Genomic DNA, 21,640 nt, shown 5'->3' on the forward strand with positions numbered 1-21,640 from the left:
CTTGATCATGGTATATATTACCCTTTTAATATACGTACAGTCTGTAGTTAGAACTCCTTTTCCACTTCTGGTATTGGTAATGGGACTTTCTTTTTCTCTTAGCAAGGCTTACTGCAGTTTTACCAGTTTTATTGGTTGTTTTTTTTTTTTTTTACAATATCACTTACTTGATTTTCTCTATTGTTTTTAATTATATTGATCCTTTCTATTAGCTTTATTATTTTTTTCCTTCTAGTTGCTTTGGGTTTACTTTGCTCTTCTTCGTCCAGTTTCATAAGATAGAAGTCCTTAGGTCACTGATTTCAGACCTTTTTTCTTTTATAATGTAAGTATTTAAATTCTGTAAATTCCCATCAAAGCACTGCTTTAACTGCACTGCATAAATTAGATAGGTTGTATTATCATTTATGTTTAATCAAAATATTTTCTAACTTTTCTTGAGACTTCGTTTGACTCATGGATTATTTTATGAGTGCATTATTTTAGGGGCGCCTGGGTGGCTCAGTCAGTTTGAGTGTCCAATTTTGGCATAGGTCATGATCTCTCGGTTCATGCAGAAAGCTCAGAGCCTGGAGCCTGCTTTGGATTCTATGTCTCCCCTTCTCTCTCTTCCCCTTCCCCACTCACACTGTCTCTGTCTCAAAAATAAATAAACGTTAATTTTTTTTAATTAAAAAAAAAAAGAAGTGCAATGTTTTAATTCCAAGTGAGCAAAAATTTTTCTTTCTGCTATTTATTTCTAATTAAATTTTTTAATTGTCAGAGAACATACTAACATACTTTTTACGGTTTCAATTATTCAATTATTTTAAATTTGTTTTCTTTTATGTCCCATGGTACAGTCTATCTTGGTGAATGTTTCAAGTGCATTTAAGAAGAATGTGTATTTAGCTCTTGATAGGTAGAATAAACTAAAAATGTTTTTTTAAGTTTATTTATCTTGAGAGAGGGAAGAGGGGCAGAGAGAGAGAGGGGGAGGGAAGGAGAGAGGGAGAGGGAGGGGGGAGAGAGGGAGAGGGAGGAGGGAGAGGGAGGGGGAGAGGGAGGGGGGAGAGAGGGAGAGAGAGAGGGAGAGAGGGACAGGGAGAGAGGGAGAGGGAGGGAGAGAGAGAGAGAGAGAGAGAGAGAGAGAGAGAGAGAGAGAGAAACAAAGAAAGAAGTGGGGCTTATCTGAAAGCTGGGCTCATGTTCACCCGAAGTGGGCCTCGAGCTCTCCCAATATGGGACTGGAACTCACAAACCATGGGATTATGAACTGAGCCAAAGTCAGATCCTTAACGGACTGAGCCACCCAGGTGCCCTTCTGTTTCTCAGTTTTATCAATTACTGAGAGAAGAGTATTGAGGTCCTCAAATATAAATACTATTCATTTTCAGTTTTTCCCCTCTATTTTTCATTCCTCTGCTCTTTTCTGCCTTCTTTTAAACATTTTAGTGATCCAATTTAGAATTTTCTACTATCTTTTTTTTTAGACTTTATCTTCTTGTGTATGTTCCCTTGGAATGCTTATTCTAGGAAATATACATACTGAACTTTTTATTGTCTACATAAAATAAATATTTTATCACTTGAAGTGGTATGAAAAAAATCTTTCCACCATATATGTCCCTTTATCAGTCCCTTTAGGCTGTAATTGTCTTATGTATAACACTGCCATTAAAAATCCATCAGACATTATAATTCTTTTCTCAACTGAACATGTTTTAAATAGCTCAACAGGAAAAAATTAATCTATTATATTAAGCTAGATATTTTGCCATTTAGATTTCTTTTCATTCCTAATGTTTCGAGTTTCTATCTGGTATCATTGTCCCTCCTTTCTGATCATCTTCCCTTAGAAATTCTTTCACAGTAGGTCTGCTGGCAACAAATTCTTAGTTTTCCTTCATCTCCAATTGTCTTTATTTCACCTTTACTGACAAAGAACAGTTGTTTTATCCCTTGAAAAATGTTTAATCCCTTCTCCTATCCACTGTCTCTGATGAGAAATCAGCTTTCAATTGAATCATTGTTCTCCAATAAACAATGCAATGTCTTTCTCTGGTTGTTTTCATGATTACTTTTTTGACTTTAGTTTTCAACAGTTTGATTATTATGTGTCTGGGTTTGGATTTCTTTGGCTTTACCTTGTTTTGAGTTTGCTCAACTTCTTTAATCTGTAGTAGGTTCACGTCTTTCACAAATCTATGATTTCAGGCCATTGTTTCCTCAAATATTTTTCTGCAGGACACTCCTCTTTTTGGGTTCCAGTAACACAAAGACTTTTTTTGTTATTATCTCACAAGTCACTGAGGCTTTTTTTTACTCAACTGTTCAAGTTGGATCATTTTTACTGATCTGCCTACAAATTCACTGATTCCTTCCACTTTCACCTTCATGCTGCTATTAAAACGTTAAAACATTCCAGTTGTTTTATAACTCAATTCTAAAATTTCCTTTCGATACTTCTTTATATATTTTATTTCTTTGCTTTTGCCTTCTGTCTTTCCTTTTTTTCACAGTGTTCATCCCTACTTATTAAAGCAGTAAAAACTTAAAAAACTAAAACCACTTTTTAAAAAATCCTTGGCATAGGGCAAAGGTGATCAATACTAAATTAAGACACAATAAAAAATGTTTTGGTATTTTGCATTTGTGAAAGAGGCTACATATTTGGTGGTCAACATGTCTGACCACCAATCAGGATATTTGGGCTCTGGTGTAAAATCTGCTATTGGCTTTCATTTACTTTCCCTAGACCATTTTTTTTAATTTTGAAACTGAAACTAAGATAATATTTTTCATTACAAAATTCATTACTTCATGAATAATAGTGGCAATTTAAAGTATAAAACTCAAATTTTCAGTTTCCACATCTTTAGTTTTGAGTTATATAAATAAAAGGTTCATAAATACTGATTTAAGGACATACGCTTTACAGTAATCAAAGTTAAAAAAGTTATTAAGTTGAAGAATGATGGGTTATAATTGCCAAAGCATTCACTACTTCATAATCATATCTATGTATCTATATCTATATATATGATTGCAGATATGGTTGTACTTATGTGTATGTGTGTGTTATGTGAACCGTTCATTTGTAGAGCAAGTGTTTTATGATACACGTTTTAAAAAATGCTTCAATAATCCTATGATGCATCCCTGATGTGTACAGGGTTGGTTCCATGGCTGTTGATGCTAAATGCTTGATTGCACTCACAGTAAGGTTCTGCACACCAGTACTTTTGTGCATGCGTTAGCACACCCACAAGAGGGAGAAGCAGAAAAATGGTTACATACGGTTGCCCAAAACATAGGTGACTCACCTCCAAGTCCATCCTTCTTCTTCTGGTTAGTTTTGTCCTTGTCCCTCTTCTACAATGGTAATCTAGGTATTGGGTTTTTGCCAACCTTCTCTTCCTTGAGACTGTGATGTTGCTGTTCTTCCTGAGGATCTATTCTTGGGATCTGTTCTGTTATATTGACTTGTCATACAATTTTTTGGGCCAAAATTGAAATCACCAATATTCATTACTATAAAATCCTCTCTTACTAATGTCCATTTTCATCATGCAATTTTGAGCAAAGAAGGTTAGGAGGAAATTTAGGGTAACTAATACTGAGAGTCAAGAATACCTATGATACTATCTTCATTTTGAAATAAAAAGTGCCTTTTATACTATTTCTTACTATCAATAAATTTATAAAAATTATTACAATAAAGTATACATATACATATATATGTGCATGTGTGTATATATAAATATACATAAATAAAATTTATGTGTCTGTTTTTGTGCCAGTACCATACAGTCTTGATGACTACAGCTTTGTAATAGAGCTTGAAGTCTGGAATTGTGATGCCTCCAGTTTTGCTTTGCTTTTTCAGGATTGCTTTGGCTATTCAGTGTCTTTTGTGGTTCCATAAAAATTATAGGATAGTTTGTTCTAGCTCTGTGAAGAATGCTAGAGATTTTGATAGAGATTGCAAATAAATGTGTAGATAGACTGCTTTGGGTAGTATAAACATTTTCACAATATCTGTTCTTCTAGGGCACCTGGGTGGCTCAGTTGTTTAAGTGTCCAACTGTTGTTTTCAGTTCAGGTCACGATCTCACAGTTCATGCGTTCAAGCCCTGCGTTTGGCTCTACACAGGCCTGTTTGAGATTCCCTCTCTCCCTAGCTCTCTACCCCTCCACTGCTCTCTCTTGTGCATGTGTCTTTCTGTCTCTCTCTCAAAATAAAAAATAAACCTCAAAAAAAAAACAATATTTGTTCTTCTAATACATGGGTATGGAACGGTTTCCCATTTCTTTGTGTCATCTTATATTTCTTTCGTAAGCATTCTACAGCTTACAGAGTATAGATCTTATACCTCCTCTTTGGTCAGGTTTATTCCTAGGTATCTTATGGGTTTTGGTGCAACTGTAAATGAGATTGATTCCTTGACTTCTCTTTCTTCTGTTTCGTTATTTGTGTACTGAAGTGCAACAGAAGTATTATCAACTTTGAACACGTTTTTCAACTATTCCATTCAGTCGTATTACATGAAATAAAATATATTAAAGCCTATGTGTATTTTTCAGACTTTATAACAATGCTTTGTCATAAATAAACGAATTAAACAAAATGAAATATGTATTATTTCTAGAGTAACGACTTTATTTTTTTTTACCAAAACTTAAGTATTTTATCACTTAAAAATTAAGCAATAGTATAAAAAGCAATTAACCTAAAATATCATCAACCAGACATCTAGTGTTATTTTTTCAGCATCTCCTTGTGCATATGCAGAGATACAAAGAGAGATAAATAAGAGGTAGATGATAGATCAATTGGTAAGATTAGCCAAATAGCCAAAATTACTTTAACAATGAATTCATGTAACATACAAGCTACTGTTTTTGAAGTACTCAATTTCACTAAAATGTAAGAGAACAAAGGTGAAACTCAAAGAAATGCTGAATATAATTGTAATTGTTCCTCTGTCATAGAAATACTTGTTTCTGAAAGATTCATCTAAGGCAGTGGTTCTCAAATAGAAGAAATATTGTAGCCCAAGGGACACCTGGAAGTGTCTGATACCATTTTTGGACGTTACAATTGGGTGCTACTGGCATCTAGTGGGTAGAGGCCAAGGGTGCCGCCAAACACCCTGCAATGTACATGAGAGCCTCCACAACAAAGACTCACCTAGCCCAAAATGCGAACAGTGCTAAATTTAACAATTAACGAAAAAATTTTTAGAAAATATTTAAAGATTGGACTAATTATTTTTTAATGTATCTGCTTTGAGTGTAGATGTGACCAGATACTATAGAAGGTAAGGTGGTTATCACACCTAAACTTCTTTCTTGCCAATGCCCATAAGCATTGCATCTGTAACCACAGCCCCTCAAAGTTGTAATCTAGTTCTCAGATATTATTGCTGAGAGGTTTTGTTTTGATTTTTAAGACTTCCTGAGTTCTTTCTAGTCTAGGAGTGTCTACCGTGGTTTTTCTGTTTTAATAACTACTTGCCTATGTGTGATATTCTTGGGTCCCACCTTCTTTCCCACTGGAACTCGTAGCAATCTTACCACTGGCTTATAGCATTAAACATTACTATGAAAGATTCTGAAAAGGCCCTGAATTTTTAGGTGTGAATCAATATTTCTTTCTGATTATGGGAATAATTTTGATTGCTTAAGAAGGGGATCTTACTCTTAAGTACAACAAGTTAGCCAGAATATGTCTCAGTGTCACTGATTCCAATAAATTTTTCCTGCTAAGAGTATGCTCCTTTAGTTGTAGGGGTTTTTTTCCTTATTTCTGGGATATTTTCCTCTATGATATCTCTAAATATTTTTATTTTCCAGATTTTATGCTGAAATTTCATTTTAAGCTTTTCTCATTTATAAGCTAATAACACGTGCTACCTTAGTTCTCAATTTGCTTACTATACAATCTTCTTCTATACCCTATTCTCTGTTATCTTCTGTTTCTGCTTTTATCTATTATTTGTAAATGATTCTTCAGCAGAAACTACTTTAAAATACTTTCTTCTGTATTTTAGCTCTGATTGTTTTTCAAGACTGGGTTCTTTTGGTTTGGCTTTTATGACATTCACTCCTTCTTTCCTTCTTTCCTTTATTGATTTTTGTTTTCTGGTTTTGTTATACTTTATTATCACAGCCATTTTACTTCCTTTCATGTCTCTCGTATTTAATGTATTCCACTCATTTTTTGTTCAGATATACGTTTGAGTGAAATCTCTTTGATACCATTCATACCTTATTTAAGATTTTTTTCTGCTCCTCTAAGCTTCAGTTTGAGTGCTTTCAAACCTTGCCTCAGTTTTTGGAAAGGGAGACAGAGTCAACATCTGGTTTGAACCGTGTGAAAGGCTGGTCAGGAAACCTGAGCTTCTCCTTGTCTCTCGAACTGCTATATCAAGGCCCACTTCATTCAGACTGGTTTCTGAACCCTGCACTGTTACTTGGAAAACAAGACTTGCAATCTTTTTGCCCCTGAATGTTAAGAGCATATAGTCACAAAGGGTTTTTTGGGGGGGATTTTCCCAGTGCTGCCTATTTATCCCTTTATTATGTTTTACCCCAAATTGAGTGGTATTAAGAAAGACTTATCAGGATTTTACGAAATGCTCCTTTGCTAAGTGTGTTTTCTGCTGCACTAGAACGCAGAATTTTTTGCTTTTTTTGTAACTTTTCAAGTTGGCAGCATAAACTTGTCTGATTATTGTCTAATTTCTGCTTATTTTTGGCCTTCCACAAATAAACTACTTTTTCTGTTCAGGTAATTAGGCTTCAGGAGAGGACTTTTCTGTGATCTTGCTCCCTTTGGCCATTGTTTCAGTATTCTAGGGTTATCATTAGTTCATTTAGTTTCTATCACTCCAAGTTTTCATTTGTTTTGTGTAGCATAATGTTTACATATTACAACCAAATGCACTGCCTAATTTATAGTCTCTGTATAATGCATTGGGAGTATTGAAAGGTAACTATATATTTTAAGGTAAATAACTATTGAGGGCTCAGTGAGGAGCAATACAGAGAGCATACACTTACTACGAACCTCTCGAGTATAACAGTTTAAGCCTAAATACATGGAAAGTTTCCTATTTTATGTTTGGACTATGGCTTTATCACCTGCAAGGTTTAATGTGCTTAGATATGGCTTGTTACAATGCCAGCCTTCATACACCCTGAGGAGGCAAAGAGGGTGGCTTCATAGACAAGAGGTGGGATTTCCAAATTTTGGGCCACCTTTCTGAATAGACAGCTGATGGTCTGCCTCAATTCTGCAAATGCTAGATACTCCTTCGTCACCGTCTAGCTCCACCCTGAACCAGCATCCTTACAGCTAAGTAAATTATTTGTATCAAGATTCAAGTGAGATTCACCACATACTAATTAACTCATTTACCTCAACACAATACCTTCAAACCCAGAAGCCAAGTCACTTCAATCCCCTGAGGAAAGCACCGTGCTTTCCTTTTTTGGAATGAGTGTAAACATGGCCATGGAAAATATATGCCAAGTGGCATTCATGTTGAAAAATGTTTGGTCTGAGGCCCAGGGTAAGATACAGGGGGGTTACCTGTCCCAAGTTACCTGAAACTTTTGAGTTCACCCAGCCTTCATCAACATTCCAGGTTCCACACTCATTTGAACTTTAGAAATGATGTAATGACCCATTCTTTTTTTAAAAGTTTTTCTCTGAATTCCAGTTGGTTAACACATGGTGTAATATTAGTTTCAGGAGGATTTAGAGATCCCTCACTTACATATAAGACCCAGGGCTCATCACAAGTGCCCTCCTTAATCCCCATCACTCATTTAACTCATCCCTCCCACCCACTTTCCCTTCAGCAACCCTGAGTTTGTTCTCTATAGTCAGGAGTCTGTTTTATGGTTTGACTCTCTCTTTTGTTTCCCCCTATGTTCATCTACTGAATTTCTCAAATTCCACATATGAGTGAAATCATACAGTATTTGTCTTTCTCTGCCTGACTTATTTCATTAACATAATACACTCTAGCTTTATCCCTCTATCCACGTCATTGCAAATGGTAAGATTTCATCATTTTTTATGATTGAATAATATACACATACACACACATATATACAAAACATCTTATGTATCCATTCCTCAGTTGTCAATCTTCTGTCCATTTTGTAAGTAAATTATTTTTTTTTTCCTTTTCTTTTAAGTTTATTTTTATTTATTGTGAGAGAGAGAGAGAGAACACACATGCGCAAACAGGGGAGGGGCAGAGAGAGAAAGAGACAAAATTCCAAGCAAGTTCCATGTTGTCAGGGCAGAGCCCGATGTGGGGCTCGAACTCACAGACCTCAAGACCACGACCTGAGCCAAAGTCAAGAGTCAGATGTTTAACCTACTGAGCCACCAGTTGTCCCCGGTTTGTGAAGTTCTTTATCAATTTTGGATACCAACCTTTATCAGATATGTCATTTGCAAAGATCTTCTCCCAATCCGAAGGTTGCCTTTTAGTTTTGTTGATTGTTTCTCTTGCTGTGCAAAAGCTTTTTATCTTGATGACGTCCCAATAATGTATTTTTGCTTTTGTTTCCTGTGCCTCTGGAGATGTACCTAGTAGGAAATTGCTACAGGAATGTCAAAGGGGTTGCTGCCTGTCTTCTTCTGTAGGATGTTGATGGTTTCCTGTTCCACTGTTTTGAGTTTGCTACACTATGTCTTTCAAATTTTTTTCCATATAAGACTCTAATTTATAATTGAGGGGTATGAGTAGATAATATTTATTGGAAAATGTTTAATAATTAGCTCCCTTGGATGGGGGCGGGGTGCTGATTTCTAACTTACGCAGTGGTGTGAATAGTCCTACCACAGCTAATTTTAAGCTACCAACATGACATCACTGGACATGTGCTAAGAATACATGTGCCACCATCAGCCCTCTTAGGTGGTGGGAACCAGCTCCAGCACACCACTGGCATATAACTTGAAATATAATATTGTAGTAACTTCAAAAATAGTTTAAACATATGGAAGATTACCCCTCCCCTGTCAACACGGCCAAGCAATTCTTTCAGGTTCTAAAGGAGGCAATGTTGGAAGCTAAAGTAAACAAAGAGAAACCCTTTTCTAGTCCCGAGTGACTTTAGAATGATTCCTTCTACCCAAAGTATTTAAATACCCAATATTTAAAACCCAAATAATAGCAGTTTTACCCTTTAGAATTCCTTTTCACAAAGTACTTCAGGTACTAGTATGAATGCTGTTATCAAAATGTGAGCTCTTATTTTAACTCTTAACTTCTAGAATTACAGTTATTAAAGAGGATTATACAAACACCTTTTATAAGTTAAGGCAAAGCTCACATACAATTAAACCCAAACTACTGTAAGAATAAATAAGTTACTATTCCAAGGTTATTTCCTACATTGTTCAATGACAACTGCAGCTGTGTCACTATTTAACATGTAGCTATGAAATTAATATACTGTATTATTTAAAAATTCTATGTGCTGTTCTTAGAGATCAACAAATCTGAGTGGGTGGTAGAGAAAGCAGCAGCAGAGAACACTCTAAAAGACAACTTCAGCTATTTTGATTTATTTGTAAAGTATCTGTAAGGTCTCCTTAATTAGATACCTTTTCAGATCCAGTATAAACTCCCATATTATTTTTTTATTCAAGCAAAAACTTAACTACCACATGCCTTAGTCCATCAGAATTTTAGACTTTTTTTTCAGTTTCCAACTGCTGAACTAAAAAATATGTCAACCTTGAGATGATAATGTCTAACAGCAAAAACTAACTATACCTTCTAGAAATAACAGGGTATCTTTGAAAGATTTCTGAAAACACAGTGCCTTCACCAGTATTTTTTTTAAGATTTTTAATTTTGTTTTTCAAATAATCTCTACACCCAATGTGGGGCTCCAACTCACAACTGAGATCAAGAGTCACATGTTCCATCAACTGAGTCAGCCAGGCATCCCACCTTCACCAAACTTTAAATGGCATGGCTCATATATAAAATCAAAGTGCTTGTATGGCACCTTGGATAAGTGGTCAAGGCATCAAGCAACTCTGGATGACCAGCTCAGTTTCCATTTGCTCTAGGCCAGGCCCAGTCATGTTGAACACTGAGAGAACAAATATCTCAAGAGAACAAATCCATGTGTTGCCTACCAGTGTCCCACATTACACAGAGTGGGAAACCGACTTTACCTAAAAGAAAAGATCTTTTACCTAAAAGATTTTTTTACCTAAAAGAAACTGACTTTACCTAAAAGAAAAGAAAAGATACCAAGTTGGGTACCCTGGTAATCATCCTTTGGGATAAAGTTTAGCATGCAGAGCATTTATTTATTTTACTTTGTTAATGTTTATGTATTTGTTGTCTGTCTGTGTGTGTGTGTGTGTGTGTGTGTGAGAGAGAGAGAGAGAGAGAGAGAGAGAGAGAGAGAGAGAGAGAGAGAGAGAACGCGTGCGCAAGCAAGGAAGCACGCTCAAGCAAGGGAGGGGCAGAGAGAGAAGGTGACAGAGAAACTGAAGCAGGCTTTGTGCTGCCAGTGCGGAGCCCAATGCAGGTCTCCAACCCACGAACTGTGAGATCATGACCTGAGGAAAAACCAAGAGTCTGATGTTTAACCGACTGAGCCCCCCAGATGCCCCATATGCAGAGCATTTATTAAGGAATGCCCTTGGTACCAACACTTGTGGAAGGGAGGGAAGGAAGCAGAAGTTTTCAGAGAGGTTAAACTACAGTCCATTCCCAATGGAAGCCTCAGCCAAAACCACTATGAGCTCTGGAGCTGAATGGCCTCACAAAGTGGCCCTGAAGTAGGTCAAGAGGGCCATGTCTTTGTACTTCCACATCTATCAATCAAAGAATGTTAGCCACTTCAGGAAGGGCCAGGGCTTTAGACAAGACGCCATCCAAAATTGTGACAATCCCTGAAGGGACTGAAAATTGGAGGCTATTTGCTGGCAGTCTTTCTAGCAACTGCGACAACATATCTTTCAGTGAAGAGAGATCGGGAACGTACATCACAGTGTCTACTGCAGATCTCCAAACTAGGTTTTTTTTAAGTTTATTTATTTGAGAGAGAGAGAGCTAGAGATAGAGAGAGAGGGAGCGAGCAGGGGAGGGGCAGAGACAGAGGGAGGGAGAGAGAATCCCAAGCAGGTTCCTCGCTGTCAGCACAGAGCCCGACACGGGGCTCGAACCCACAAACACTGAGATCATGACCTGAGCCAAAACCAAGAGTCGGATGTTCAACCAACTGAGCCACCCAGGTGCCCCACAAACTAGATTTCTTAAACACTGGCCTGCCTTATCAGCATTCACTTACAAATACTCCTATTCAGAGCCATCTCTCAGTAGACACAATGGGGAGAGGAACAGGGAAAGACACGCTTCCCTGACTCTGAAAACACAGCTGCCTCTCAACCACCATGAAACCCATGAAAGTCCATTCCCAAAGCAAGAGTCCATTCAAGTGCCCTCTCATCTCCTTAAAAGCATGCTGAAATAGATGCTCATTCTTATCTGACCTAACCATTGCCCCCACTTTAAATATAGATGTCTAGCTTATGTGCCTTAAGTTGAAGTTGATTTTCACTAATGCTCTATGCTTTAAGGAATACTGAGTTATCACTTAAAACAGGGCCTACCATGAAGGCCTTACTTTTTTCTTTCTTGCCTGACTCTGAAAATGCCCATACTCCTTGAGTGATATTACGTTTGTGGCCAGTCATCACATAGACTTCATGATATTCATTTATCTCATTGCTGTATTGGGCCTGGAGAGCACAGGCAAGGCACAATATGAAGCTTTTGGATAAAAGGAATAAAAGTATGGAATGGGGAAAGGATGAACATAAGAGCACAGTGGGACAAAGCAAAACTATTGCAGAAGCCTTCCACTTTCCAAATTTTGCTTACATCTTGCTTATATTTAGCCCTTTGTGTATTGCATTCTTGGCAGTCCAAGGAGCACTGCCGTAGAATATTTTCACCTAATATGTTGTAGGAAATAGGGAAGGTGTTCGTGACTTCTTCAAGTAACAAGAAAACAACCTAACAAACAAAATTTGAACATGACCTTGCAGAATAGCAAGCAAATATGGAAGCAAATATGGCTTCAACAATAAAACCCAGTTCAGTGCTAAAATAATTGAGTTTTAAAGGATGTCATATTGATAGAAAAAAATCAATCGTGAAGATATCCTGTCCCCTTCACCTGAAAGACTTGCCTTGCTTCCATGCCTTGAAAGCATGCCTAAACCCTTCAGGTCTAACTTTAAACCCTACTTCATGGTGTCTTCCCAAGTCACTCCAATCCTCCATCCTACCCAACTGCATGATGCTCTGTGAAATATTTGACCTTCATCATTATTGTTGGTTGTATTTCTGTTGGATACCCATCATGTGCCAAGCACAGTTAATAAATTTCACATATGTTATCAGACTGAATCCTTGTATGCACACTCTTAGCCAGCTTTGAGTATCCTCATTTGACATGTAAGAGAAGAGAGGCCCAGAGAGGTGAATTAGCAATGCAGGTAAAATGGTAAAAGGTATAAAACACAATTCAGACATGCTACAATGCCTGTTTTCTTACTGTTATGCTGTCTGTATTGTGTGTGCTGCTCATGTCCCTTGGGTAGACCATAAACTTTGTGAGAGAAGGAACTGTGTATAAAACCCCTTTTCTTGTACTTCTCTGTATCACCCGCATCATCTTGAATAACAAAGAGCATGTAACATCATGCACGTGGTTGACAAAGACAAGGAAAGGAAAATATGAGATAGAGAAGTCAACCAGTAGATTCCTACAAGTATTGCAGATTATTCCTATTGAATTAAAAACCTAATAGAAGGATACATGGTTCATAAAAAGATTAAGAACAACTTTGCCTCAGTCTTTCTCTGTGTTTCCATGCATTGGTGCCAATTTGTGACTTAGTTAAGACTTCAGCTTTCTCACACAGTAATACAGAAAGCAAGTGATTGGGAAAACCGTTTAAAAGTGGGGGTTATCAATGGCATGAAGAAGCATAATGCAGATACATGTCTGCTTGCCTTTTATTAAAATAAATTGAAATGATTTATCTTCAAATGATAACAATACAAATGCAAACTCTTGGAAGTTCCCTTGAATACATAATGAAGAATTACCCTCACACCCACATTTATATCCTGTAGTGTGCACAGCACGGAGAGGAGGCCAGGAAAGTGACAACTCCTTAATTAGTTAGCGCTCAGTGACAAATTGGGGAAACTTGCTCTGGAATCTGTAGGGAGGGAGGAGACGGTAGATTGGTTTGAAAGTCTCTCTCTCTCCTCTATTACATGTTTCACAAAGCATGTGTTTTTATTTCATGCTTAAAGACGTACAAACCCAAAGACATAAGATTCACTAAGTACCATGCTAAAAGCCAAATGAAGGGTCTTGCTTCATTTAGTACCCGAATCATCACTACTTTACCTATCAAGGCACCTGAAACCTCCTTTTACCAATTTTTCTTGCGATAGGACAAAAGCAATTAGAACCACATACCAAATTTTATTCATCAGTGCCCTTAATAGGTAAGCTGTAGAGAAAAAATATTTTATGTAATTTTTCTTAAAATATTACCCTGCAAACAGTTGTACCCTTCTTCTAGAGTTATGACTCAAATTATTTATTGAATTACATCAAAATGCCATACAGAATTTAGTAATGATAGCTGTATGCAATAATTACATGCTACATTGCCTCCATTGGAAACCATGGTAACCGATCAGTTACTGTTTCTGCCTGTCACCACAGCTGAGAGTGGCAAAGAGGAGAAGTAAGGTACTCTAGTCATCACTGCATACATTCAATCTTGAGATAACTGCAGAGGAGCTATTTATTCATAATTAAGCTAATATAATGTTTTAATTATAGCCATAATTTCCCCTGGGATTGATTTATGCATCCAATTATGAAAGGGGGTAAGGGGAGGGAGGGAGGGAATAAGAGAGGAAAAAGGAAGATGAGGGGCGAAGAAAGGGGGTAGGTAGAAGGAGAAAAGTAATAATATAGACATTTTTGAATAGCAACTTTTTTTATAGGAAGAATTATAATGATAGGAACAAAAATATTTTCATAGAAGCCTGTAAAACCAGAATTAACCAGGGCCTTAACTTTTAGGATGGATAACACTTGGAGAACACCACCTCCAATCTCTTCCTTGTGATTCTGCTCTGAATCCTCCCTGATGAATCATCTAGCCTCCACTGGCTCTGTGACATAATGTGACAGGGGACTCACTATACACTGCTGGATCTTGACATTGGTAGAAAGGTCCTCCAAACTCCATGAATCAAAATCTACCTTCATACATCTGGCCCTTTCAACCTCATGATGCCCAGTTTGGGACCACCTAAACCATGCCAGGCTTGCTCCTTCCTAATTTGCATTTACTCTTAGCTTTTGCATTTATTCTTCCTTCTATCTGCAATGTTCTTCCACTAGCTCTTCGCATGGCTGGCTCCATTTTGTCACTCAGCTCAAAGGTCGTCTCCTCAGAGAGGTCTTCCTTGACCACCTGACTCCTCAAACTAAACTAGTTTCCTCCAAGTCTCTACTACCTGGAGAACATTTATCATATTCTGAAATACTGGCATGTGTTTAAGTGCACATTACCTATACAAATAATGAACTGTTTACTACATAATCGCTGGCTTGTTACCTCCTTTAGAACAGCTACCTTGTCTTTTTTTTTTTTTTAATTGAGAGAGAGAGGGTTCAAGCAAACAAGGGAGGGAGGGGGAGAGAGAGAGGGAGGGAGGGAGGGAGAGACTAGAGACAGAGACAGAGAGACAGAGAAGCGAGGCTCATGCTCACCCAATGTGGGGCTTGAGCTCACCCGATATGGGCCTCGAACTCATAAACCATGAGATCATGACCTGAGCCAAAGTCAGATGCTTAACAGACTGAGCAACCCAGGCGACCTACCTTTCTTGTTCACAAAAGCAATCACAAGCCTAGCTCCTTACTCAACCCTATGTGTAGTCTTTGCTCACCAAACAAATAAAGGTACAATATATTTGCCTTTCGTCCTTTTCTACTTTTATTTAAGGGTATGTACAGCTCAATAACATGTGTATAGTAGGTATGCAATGAATATTTGATGAGAAAAAATAATGGAAAAGGCTAACCGATGAAATTTGAAATGCTTTTTTCTAGCAACACCCTGCAAAATAGTTGAAGAGAACTATCCTACTTTATTTGAGACTCCTCTCAATGTTATATGTCCATGATTTCTTTAATCCTTCTTCTTAGGAACTATTTTCAACATCTCTCATCACTTAATTAATGTCTTTTGGGCCTGCCAGTTTATTAATACTCCATCTTAAAATCTCACATACAGAAATGAGTAAGAGTTTTCAGGTATTACCTAACCAGTGCAGTCATCATTACTAACAGACATGCTTAAAAACAAAAAAAGTAAGGCTTGCTCAAGCCTAAGGCCTGCTCAAGCCATGGTCAACAAGCCAGCCTCCCAAAATGTTGTTACTATCTTGTCTCTATAATGGTAACCTGGGGCAAGTGTGAAACAGTGCAGCTCTCCTTGAGTTTTACTGTGCAGACATTTTCCCTCAGGATCTAGTTAAAATGCAAATTCTGATTCAGTCAGTCTGGGGTAGAAGCCTGGGATTCTATATTTCTAACAAGCTATGATCTATGGGCCATACATTGAGTAGCAAAGCTATACTGAAATGCCGGACCAGGAAATAAGAGAGCAAAATTTGGACTGCAGTTCTAACATTTAATAGCAACATACAGATGGAAAAATTCAGTAGTTTTCTTACCCATAAAATAAGGATAAATCTAAGTGTTTTGGTGAGATACCATAAGAATTGCATAAGATAATGAATGTAGTTGGCACATAGTGGGGATGGAACATATTTTTTTTCAATGAACAGGCTTCTACCAATAGAGGCTGGAGGCTCAAATTGGGTTTATAGGCAGAAAAAATAAGTAGCTTTGTTCTCTCCATAGAAATGGCTTCTAGGCCAAATTTTCTCTCATCCAGCATTTGTACACTTGGTATTTTTTGAACCTAAATACAGGACTTAACATTTATAACCATTAAATTTCATCTTGTTAGCTTTGGCCAGAGTTCCAGCCTGTCAAGATTGTTTTGAATTAAGATTCAGTTACTCAGCGTATTAGCTATCGCTCCAAGCTTTATGTCATCTGCAAATTTGATAAGTATGCCTTCTATGTCATTATACATATCATTAAAATGTTGAGGAGGACAAGACCAAGGGCAAAGATATGATACATCTTATTTGTTTTGAAAGAAGGACTATACATGGGGTGGGATAAGGAGCTCAAATTGTTTGACAAACTACCAATCCATTAAACTGAATACTGTCCAGCTTACATTTCTCCATTTTTTCTCTACACATATTCCATAAAATATTTTTTGTTAAATATATTAATTAAATCAAAATACATCATGTCTATAAAGTTTTCTCTCATCTTTCCGCCCACAATTCAAGCTGAAAAGTGAAACAAGATTAGTCTGACATGACTTATTATTAGTGAACCTATGCTATTTCCTATTAATCATGGTTTTCTTTACTAAATATTCAGTCACAATGTACTTACAACCTATTTTGTAATTTCAACAGACAAAAATTACTGTTATAGTCATTGGTAACATATGTATTCTGTGACTACAGATATTTTTTTTCTAAAATTCTCAAACATATTTTGTATCTTTTTATCACATACAAATCCTTTTCCCTGTATCCTTGTAGAATGGATCCTGGAACTACTAGTTCTGAAGACAGCTTCATTTAGAGCAGCTAGGCAAGCCTTAGCGCTGACATAGTTTTTTGCTTACTTCCTTCTAAACAGTTTTCATTCTATTTGCTACACGTTCACTACCATTCTCCTCAAAATGAAAAAACCTAAGAACTGAATAATTCTAATTCTTGTTTCTTCTATAATCCACCTTTCTTTCAGAAATGGTTTAAATTTTTTTATTGAAGTATAGTTACAACACAGTGCTATATTAGTTTCAGGTGTACAGTATAATGATTCAACAATTATTTATATTACTCCCTGCTCATCACAATAAGTGAACTCTTAATCCCATTTATCTCTTTCCACTCACTGACTCCCACCTCCCCCGCCCCTGGCAACCACCTATTTTTTCTGATTTAAGAGTCTGTATTTTTGTCTTTTTTCTTTGTTCATTTATCTTCTTTCTTAAATTGCACCTATGAGTGGAATCATATGGTATTTGTCTTTCCCTGACTTACTTCACTTAGCACTATACCCTCTAGGTCCACCCATGGTGTTGCAAATGACAAGATCTCATTCTTTTTATGGCTGAGTAATATTACAGGAATGAATAAAGAAGATGTGATACATATAAACAATGAAATATTGCTTTGGGGAATGCTTTTTCCAAATCTAGACTGATGAGAGATCTCCCTTTACAGTCACAATAGTTTTTGTAGATGGTTGCTTCTCCAGCAGTACATCATAGATCCCTTTTCCTTTTCAGTTATCTTTCAACTCTGCTTTTTTAAAAATAATTTATAGTCAAGTTAGCTAATATACAGTGTATACAGTGTAGTCTTGGCTTCTGGAATAGTTTCCCGTGGTTCATCGCTTATGTACAACACCCAGTCCTCATCCCAACAATCAACTTTGCTTTAAAATAAGTGGTAATGAGATAAAATCCTTATTTTCCTATCTGAAAACACTTTTGGAATAAATACTGATCTTTTTACGAGCAGTAACAAGTGTCGGTGAGGATGTGGGGAAAAGGGAGCCCTCATGCACTGAAGGTAGGAATGTAAACTGATAGAGCCACAGTGGAAGCAGTATGGAGGTTCCTCAGAAAATTAAAAATAGAACTACCATATGATCTAGAAATTCCACGACCGGGTATTTACCCAAAGAAAACAAAAATACTAATTACAAAAGATATATGTACCCCTATGTTCACTGCAGCATTATGTGTAATGGCCAAGATATGGCAGCCTCCCAAGTGTCTGTCAATAGATAAATGGATGAAGAAGATATGGATATATATACATGTGTGTGTATATATATATACATATGTATATAGATAAACACGTGTGTGTCTCTATACACATATGTATATATACACGTGTGTATATATATATATAATATATATATACATATGTATATATACATATGTATATATACATGCACACACATACACACACACACGCACCCTGGCTCTTTCAGATTCCTTGGACCTCCACTGGTGTTGTCACCATTCCTTCGTAAGCCTCTTTTTAATATCTTACATGTTAGACATAAATGTTCTAGGTGACACTGGACTCTCCTAAAACCAGAGATGAACATTCTAATGGGAGTAGGGTCAGGCCTAACTCCAAGTACTTGCGAGTTACAGATTCCAAACACGACTGATGGCTGCGTCAACATAGAACCAAGGAACATGACATAGTCAGGTGCATGTGTGTGAGCATACACATATGTGAGATGGTTCAGTTAGCTTGTTCTGATGTAGAGTAACAAATCAAGATTCCTATCTATTTTAAACAATTCATTTGATAGACACAATGTGATGGTGCACATATATGAACAGGGAAGATGTAGCTGTACAATGACCACAAAGCTAGTAAAACATGGAGCACAGATGCCACCTCATCTTATGAGACTCCAAAAATCATTATTGACACAAGAAATGAGCACTGGCAATGGATACATAGATAAGTACAGAAGGGGGAGGGAGCGTGGGAGTTTAGGGTGATGCAGAGAATCATATGGAAAATACACTCCCCAAATACTTTTCTTTTCTAAGTATTTATCTTGTTTGTCATATCCCTTCCCTTCTTAAAACCTGAAAGTTGTCCCAGGTGCTAAATTTTCCTTTGATCCTAAAGGCCAGATGTTTGAAGTAGTTTGAGAAGGACTCAAACAACTGAGTTTGGATGATACATAGCCAATAGCCATGCAGCCGAGAGAAATTCCCATCACATCATATAAGTGCCCCAGAAAAACACCCACATGTTGTTTCTGCCACCGCCCTCTACCTGACACCCATGACACCAACCTCTCCCAATGTGTCTCAGAAGAACCAAGGTACTTCACCACCCTGCATATCAAAAGAATCACTGAGCCACGGCACACGGCACTTGCTCCCAACTTCCTAACCTCCAGTGTGCAGATACCACTTTGACAGACTACTGGATCCCATGAGAAATGTCAGCTTCAGGGGAATCTGGGGGATGTGATCTTGAATATTCCCATCTTTGGGCACAAGAAGCCAACTAGAAGCAGACTGAAGTGGTGGAGTGGCATTGAGCAAGTCTGTTGTGTGATACATGGCGGGAAAGTTTCTATATTCCCCTTATCCCTTTTAAGAAAATCATTTCACATGTCATGCAAACTCCTGGGATTGCTCCCACATGCACTCCCTAAGGAAAGACTTGATCAAAACAGGTGCCATCTCACTGTGTTTGTTTTCTTCTAAGATGTTACGAAGCAATGAATGTTCAGCGTACACGTCACCAGCCTTGTATTTTTCCTACAGCTTGTTTCAGGAGCAATTAAAGGCTTGAGGCTTTTGGGTTGTGTTTTTCATGTTTACAAAAACGCTGGTGGTGTTGAAAGGACAGATGAATAGGCTCTCTAAGTGTGCAGGGAAAGCAAAGGCAAAACTTTCAATTTCATTAAGCATTGCATAAACTTACCTTTATTGCCGGCACAATCTGCCGCCAGCTTTAAAAACAATAACTGCATCTTTTCATTTCTCTCTCTTAAAAAATTATTTGCCCCTGTTCTCAAAGAGCCAAATTTTCACTTTTTTCTACCCTTCCAAGAATTTATGAATCTCAGAAGTCAATGATCAGAAGAAAAGGAGACCACTGGAAGTAAACATGAAGTATAGATGTGGGAGGTAAAGGAACAGAAGGAAACTGAAGGGTATTTTACAGTTATTGCTGATACCTTCTCCAGAGTGGAAACCCAATGTTTATAATTCCTAAATTAAGGCCTCAATATACCATTAAAACACTGTATTTTTATATCTGCACAAGTGATTAAACCATGTGTGGCTGAGTCCTAAAATTACCATGAAAAAGGAGGTTTGTGCTTTAAGGGTCTTACCTGCCTCTACTTGGGCCCTAAGATATCTTGGTGAATGACATCATCCTTAAATATATTTATTAAATGAAAGATAATCCATCTAGCCCCAGATTTAGTGGGTATCTCTAGGTAGAGAAAATGTGCTTGTCCCTTCAAGATACACAGAGCTGGCCATCCCTCATAGAATAATTACTTGGCTATCCCACTGTCCATTGCTCAAAAGATACACAGTTAGGCTCAACCCCAAACACCTCCTCTGTCTAGGGAGTGGAACCCATGGACTCTCGAACTTCAGGATGGTTTATGCTAAGAGCTGGACCCTGAAGAAGCACTTCGAAGGCAGATCCACTCATGGTAACTTTGAGATGAAGACGGTTGAACTCCCACCCTTAAACAATGGAGAGGTCCTGCTGGAAGCTTTGTTCCTCCACAAGAGTGACAGCCTAAAGACTGAACGAGGGTAATATGATGATGGGGCAACAAGTGGCCACAGTTGTGCAAAGTAAAAACTCAGCCTTCCCAACAGGAACTATGGTAGTGGCTTCTTCAGGCTGGACAACTCACTCCGTTTCTGATGGGAAAGATCTGGAAAAACTGCCTGCAGAGTGGCCAGACACGTTACCACTATCTTTGGCTCTGGGAATGATTGGCATGACAGGGCTAACAGCCTACTTTGGCTTACCTGACATCTGTGGTGTGAAGAGTGGAGAAATGGTGCAGGTTAATGCAGCACTGGGAGCATGGGGCTCTGCTGTGGGCCAGACAGCTAAGCTCAGAACCGCAAAGTTGTTGGCGCAGCAGGGTCTGGTGAAAAGCTCGCCTACCTTAAAATGCTTGGATGTGATGGTGCCTTTAACTACAAAACAGTAGAGTCTTTGGAAGAAAACTTTGAAAAAAGCCTCTCCTGATGGTTATGATTGTTATTTTGATAATGTAGGTGGAGAGTTTTCAAACATTGTTATCTCCCAGACGAAGAAATTTGGAAGAACTGCTATATGTGGGGCCATCTCTGTATATAATCCTACTCGCCCACTTCCCCCAGGCCCACCCCCAGAGAATATTCTCTATCAGCAACACCGCATGGAAGGGTTCATCATCACCCGCTGGCAAGGAGATGTCTGCCAGAAGGCTCTGAAAGACTTGCTGAGATGGGTATTAGAGGGTAAAATCCAGTCCCATGAAAACATCACTGAAGAGTTTGAAACCATGCCAGCTGCATTTATGGGAATGCTGAAAGGCGCTAATTTGGGGAAAACAATAGTGAAAGCATGAAAAAAAAAAGACACATGGAATCTAGAATTCATTTGGATGATTACCACATGTCTTTTGAACCATGCCCCATATAAAAATATATACTACCTTCATTATCTAAAAACAAAACAAAAAAGATATACAGTTGAAGCACCATAGGAGTTAAAGCACTCTATAAGAGGTTACTATATATGCCTGCATATTAGTCAAGTCATTTAAAGTCATGAATACTGAGCTTCAGCCCTGGAATTTCTGTTTAGGTCTACGGTACAGCCCCTCA

General features: G+C 37.7%; 1 pseudogene; it reads left to right on the top strand.

Annotated features, from left to right (window-relative positions):
• Positions 1-20,396: 20,396 nt before the first annotated feature.
• LOC101092336 lies at positions 20,397-21,381 on the top strand (annotated as a pseudogene).
• The last annotated feature ends 259 nt before the right edge of the window (positions 21,382-21,640 follow it).

This window comes from Felis catus, chromosome X (assembly GCF_018350175.1).
Source record: "Felis catus isolate Fca126 chromosome X, F.catus_Fca126_mat1.0, whole genome shotgun sequence".
In the NCBI taxonomy this organism is placed as follows: Eukaryota; Metazoa; Chordata; class Mammalia; order Carnivora; family Felidae; genus Felis; species Felis catus.